Raw genomic sequence first — 6,000 nt, 5'->3', positions numbered from 1 at the left:
AATGAACGAAGTTGCACACCTCGGTCAGTGTTTGAAGAGCGATCTTCACTTCCTTGACGTCACACGGCTTCGTCAGTACTAGATTCTGCCGGTGGTCAGAGCAGTGGATTGGCTTGGCCAGGGTGTACTTCTTCATGAGTACTGCGGCACACCTTTGAATTTTCCCATCACGGCACTTGCTCCATCGAAACCAAGTCCCCTGCACTTGGCCATGTCCAATCCGAGGTCTTCAACGGTGCACAAAGGAGCCAGGCTAAACCTCTACCGGTGAGGCCTGGCGTGCACAAAACAAGAAGTCTTCCCTTATTTCCTGATGATAGTGGCCTGCACTAAAATTCACTTTCTGCTTGCATGTGAGGAATGAGGTCACCCCATATCCGCCCCTGGGTTACGGGTATGTGGTACGTAACGTTGGGACCTGTTCGGGTAAGCCACGAGTGCGAATCTTTGCTTTCTATCCCCAGAGTAGTCCACTGTAAGTCAGATTATACTGCTCACTGTACCAGGAATTACCTTCTGAATAAAGCCTTGAACGTAATGACGACGCACTCTGCTCGTTTGAAAAGCTGTTATGAATGTTTGGGACAGGTTACTATGGTGGCTAGGTCATTACATACTCAAATGAGGACTAGGTTTTGGGAGACAGGTCAGGTCATTTTGTTGTAGACTTGTGATACTGGGCTGGACTGCACTGGGTACACCATCGCACGCTGAAGTTGTTGCGCACAATTTATAATGATATTTTTTTGGAGTGACAGGCTTTTTTCATTATTGGTTCCTTTTTTTCTTGAACTGTTTACTGTAAACAAAAGTATGTTAATGTTTATGTTGTAGTACGCTACCGGGCTCTCAAGGAGGTTTAAGACTGATTCGTCGTAGCGACAACTGACTTAATATTCTGGTACTTCAAGAGTATTTGAAGGAGCTCGTAGTTGGGGTGATGAAACGTTGTCGCTATTTTATATTTAATTTTAACTTATTTTAACACTTTGAATAACAAAATAATATAAAATACAGAATACACTTCAATCAGACCCAGCGGGTCGTCAGGCCTCGCACACTGCCTGTTAAGGGACAAGTAACGTCCTACTTCAATACTAGTTGCAATCCTAAATATTTCTTATTACACATACACTGAAGATATATACTCTTATAATCTAAACAATACCACTATACACAATGGACACTAGTGCGCTTTCCTTTACGGTACAACACTTCACTTTCTACTCACGACAGCGTAGATGAACACGACACATATTGTGTCTAAAATTTAGAGGACACGTGAGTGTCGGTCAGAAATATTTCTAGTTCTGCCCGAGTACTCGAGGAACCCCTTATATGGGCGATTGCCTACGTCACTATACGTCATCACTACGTCATACCTATTGACTGGGTACACAAGGCTCCTGCACTGAGGGTGCACTCCTTTCCCTATGATATTGTTACATCCTCTATGGTTATAGCACATAAGAGTGAATATTCATGAGTAGTGTTATTTTACATGACTTCCGTTTACATGATTCTCGTCCTTATAGTCTTTAGCGTGGTGCTGTCGTTGGGTGAAGTGGGCGGTTTCGGGAAGCCGGCAGAGCGCCGGCTGTATGGTGGCCCGAGACGCCCCTTTTTGCTTCCTGTGTGTTTTGATAATGATTTGTTCTTCTCACTGTCGCCTCGCTGTGCTGTGTTCTTCAAATTGTTCTTAAAGTTGGATGTATTCTAACGTTCTACGTCGCTTTCGTCTTCCTTGTTTATTTGTGATGGATGTACTGGGTCAGTTGACGTTACTGCGTCTGTGTTAGTGGATGCAGCGCCCTGCGGGGCACCACATTTACACAGTTAATTGACACCGAACTTGATTTGCAGACACTACCAAACGAAGAAGGAGGAGGAGGCCTGGGAAGACGACGAGGACCACAGGAGGAGCCCAGTGGGGAGTGTGGAGTTATTTTTCTAAAATGGTTAACGAGCAGTCAAGGAATTTTTATAATAAGGAGGAAAGTGTGATGTTTTTTGTAGTTTTGTCAAGTTGTTGAGGGAGAAGGCCCCATTAGATAGCTTACACTATAGCTGGTCTGTTTCGTTAGGGGGTCCATGGGCGCAAAGGGGGGATTATATACATCCATTTAGACTTTGTGGATCATTTTTAGTGGAGGTAATTCTCTCTCTCTCTCTCTCTCTCTCTCTCTCTCTCTCTCTCCATTATCTATCTTGGCCGCTTCCATTAAAATCTTTCTTATATTTTCTCACTCTCAGCAACAGCTTTCTCCCTCTCTGTTCCGTCCTTCTTGGCTCGGGGGCCTCTTAAACAAGGCGTCACAGTGCAGGGCGGCGTTAACATGAGCCCAGTCAGAGTGGGATGGACGCAGGAGAGGTTTGAATTTAATCTGGGTTTTGATGACACAATATTAACTATATCCTCGGATTGGTATAATAAGACACTTTTGCTTCTCACGTCAACTATGTTCTGTATTTCTGAAGGTCAAAGAGGAGGCAATCGGGTTCTAATGAGTGTTTCTTCATGTTTTGTATTGTAACATGAACCATTCTCAGGCAGTTTAAATGCTGGGGCTGACCTCATCCTTATTTAATTGAGTCAATGATAACTCTAGGTGGTGGTATAGAAGCATAATTACCGGTAAAATTATACAGAATTATAATATCTGCCAAAATTAATACGTAAAGCACATACTGCACCATAGCTATACGATATATGACGATGATAGGTATCTATTTAATAATGATTGTATGCACCCCTGCTGTGATTACACTGTTAAAAATCTGCTGCAAGGCTTTGAGGCCTGTCACTAGTGGAGCCTGTGACCACATGTTGTCTGCAGACCCATTCATACGTTAGAGACAGACACACCAGTCGGCTGTGCTATTTGACGATGACTGAGGCCTTCACCGTCAAGGATAATGATGACTTTGTGGCGGTCTTGTGGGGTCTGCATTGCCACCAACTTGGGCATGTCTTTGGCCAGTATAGTAAGACAGTTTTGCTTCTTACATCAGCTATTTCTAAGGGCTAAAGGGGATCAGTTGGGTTGCAATGAGTGTTTTGTGGGGTTCATGCAACTGAAGAAGGGTTAGGCCAGCACCAGGGTTATAAAACTACCCCTGGAAATGCCCACAATTCCTAGGAAGGCCTTGCCAGATGTGTGTTTCATCAGGGTCATGGTACAGAGGAAGGGTCACACTACCACCAGGGCCACAAAACTACCCCTGGAAATGCCCACAACTCCTAGGAAATCCTTGACAAATGTGTGTTTCTATAGGTTCATGGTACAGAGGAAAGGTCACACTACCACCAAGGCCACAAAACTGCTCCTGGAAATGTTCAAAACTCCTACGAAAACCTTGGCAAATCTGTGTTTTTAGGTTCATGATACAGAGGAAGGATCAAACTACCATCGAGGTCACAAATCTACCCCTGGAAATAAAGAAAAAAACCATGAAAGGACAGAATTAGGATCAAACGACTTCAGTATAATCATTTCAAATAGTCTGTTTGGGTGTTGGACTCCCTCCCTCTCCTATGTTATCTATAGGTAATACATGAGAGGGAAAAATAAGTGTTGGGACTGTGCAAAGTATTACGAGTTAAACCCGAGAAGTTTTGGGTCCCTCCAAAGGTCGGTTTAGGGGCCGTTTTACAGGGCCAACCCGAGAAGTCTTGGGTCCCTACAGAGTTATTCATCCCAAACTCTGTAGGGACCAGAAACTTCTCGGGTTAAAGGCTCCTCCATCAAAGCGAGAAAAATGAGAAAAAATCATCACTCACGCAAACCATTTCATAATATATATCAACGCATTTGTGATCAGTTTATGCCCGGTATCATAAGACACTTTTGCTTCCCACATCAGCTATTTCAAAAGGCCAAAGAGGGGGTCAGTCGGGTTCTAATGAGTGTTTCTTGAGGTTCACGGTGCGGAAGAATGGTTAAACTACCACCAGGGTCATAAAACTACTCCTGGATATACCCACAACTCCGAGGAAAGCCTTGTCAAATATATGTTCTTGGGCGGCGAAATAATACGACCCTATGTATCATCTATTTTAGGGGGTTTATGTCATGGCAAAAATTTGGCCCGTCGCTGCTACACGGTAAAGCCATAAAATTGGCCCATCGCTGCTACTGGGTTAATTGTATTTTGACGCTTTGACCTCACACGGCACGGCTAGTCTAGTCTCGCATTGGCTGGGCTCCTGCGTGAGGACTAAGCCTGTATTGCACCCAGCAGCACATACATGGCAAGGCTTTCGGAGGAGTCTGGGGCATTTCCAGGGGTTGTTTAATGACCCTTCTGGTAGTGTGACTTCTGTACCATGAACAGAAGAAATGCACATTTGAGAAGGCTTTCGGATGAGTTTTGCGCATTTCCAGGGGTAGTTTAATGACCCTGGTGGTAGTGTGACCCTTCTTCTGTACCATGAACCTGAAAAACACATATTTGAGAAGGCTTTCGGATGAGTTTTGCGCATTTCCAGGGGTAGTTTAATGACCCTGGTGGTAGTGTGACCATTCTTCTGAACCTTGAACTTACCAAAACATTCAATAAGACCTAACTGACCTCATTTTTGGCCTTTGGAAATATCTGATGTGAGGGAGTGAGGCATCTAAGTATACCTACCTTAGTAACCTTTCTATAGCAGCTCTTAGGATGAAGATTCTGTACGTCAGTAAGGGAGGAAAATACATTCGTTGAAGGAGATTTTATACCTTAGGGAAGTGTCTGAAGGAGTGAGCTACTTAACCCATTGCGGAGGTTAGCTTGAAGAGGTGGAGGACTTCCTCTCTCCTGTTGAGTGCCTCATGGTGTGCCTGGTAATTAAGATTATCTAAATGTTCTTATTTATCATATAGTATTTTGTTCATCCTCTCTCTCTCTCTCTCTCTCTCTCTCTCTCTCTCTCTCTCTCTCCTCAATAAATCCTCTCAATAAATCTCCTCTCTCTCCTCAATAAATCCTCTCTTCTCAATAAATCCCCTCTCCTCAATTAATCCTCTCTCTCCTCAATAAATTCTCTCTCTCTCTCTCTCACTCTCCTCAATAAATCTCCTCTCTCTCAATAAATCCTCTCTTCTCAATAAATCCCCTCTCCTCAATAAATCCTCTCCTCAATAAATCCTCTCCTCAATAAATTCTCTCTCTCCTCAATAAATTCTCTCTCTCTCTCTCTCTCTCTCTCTCTCTCTCTCTCTCTCTCTCTCTCTCTCTCTCTCTCTCCTCAATAAATCTTCTCAATAAATCCTCTCTCTTCTCAATAAATCTCCTCTCTCTCCTCAATAAATCCCCTCTCCTCAATAAATCCTCTCTCTCTCAATAAATTCTCTCTCTCTCTCAATAAATCCTCTCAATAAATCTCCTCTCTCTCCTCAATAAATCCTCTCTTCTCAATAAATCCCCTCAATAAATCATCTCGCTCTCTCTCTCTCTCTCTCTCTCTCTCTCTCTCTCTCTCTCACTCTCTCTATATATATCCTCAATAAATCCCCTCTCTCATTAAATCCTCTCTCTCTCTCTCTCTCTCTCTCTCTCTCTCTCTCTCTCTCTCTCTCTCTCTCTCTCTCTCTCTCCTCAATAAATCCTCTCAATAAATCTCCTCTCTCCAATAAATCCTCTCAATAAATCTCCTCTCTCTCCTCAATAAATCCTCTCTCCTCAATAAATCCTCTCTTCTCAATAAATCCCCTCTCTCCTCAATAAATCCCCTCTATCTCCTCAATAAATCCTCTCTCTCTCTCTCTCTCTCTCTCTCTCTCTCTCTCTCTCTCTCTCTCTCTCTCTCTCTCTCTCTCCTCAATAAATCCTCTCTTCTCAATAAATCCCCTCCTCAATAAATCCTCTCTCTCAATAAATTCTCTCTCTCTCTCTCTCTCTCTCTCTCTCTCTCTCTCTCTCTCTCTCTCTCTCTCCTCAATAAATCCTCTCTCTTCTCAATAAATCCACTCTCTCCTCAATAAATCCCCTCTCTCTCTCCTCAATAAATCCCCTCTC

The sequence above is a fragment of the Eriocheir sinensis genome, chromosome 12, assembly GCF_024679095.1.
Source record: "Eriocheir sinensis breed Jianghai 21 chromosome 12, ASM2467909v1, whole genome shotgun sequence".
Lineage (NCBI taxonomy): Eukaryota > Metazoa > Arthropoda > Malacostraca > Decapoda > Varunidae > Eriocheir > Eriocheir sinensis.
The sequence above is the reverse complement of the archived record's forward strand: the minus strand, read 5'-3'. Positions refer to the sequence as shown.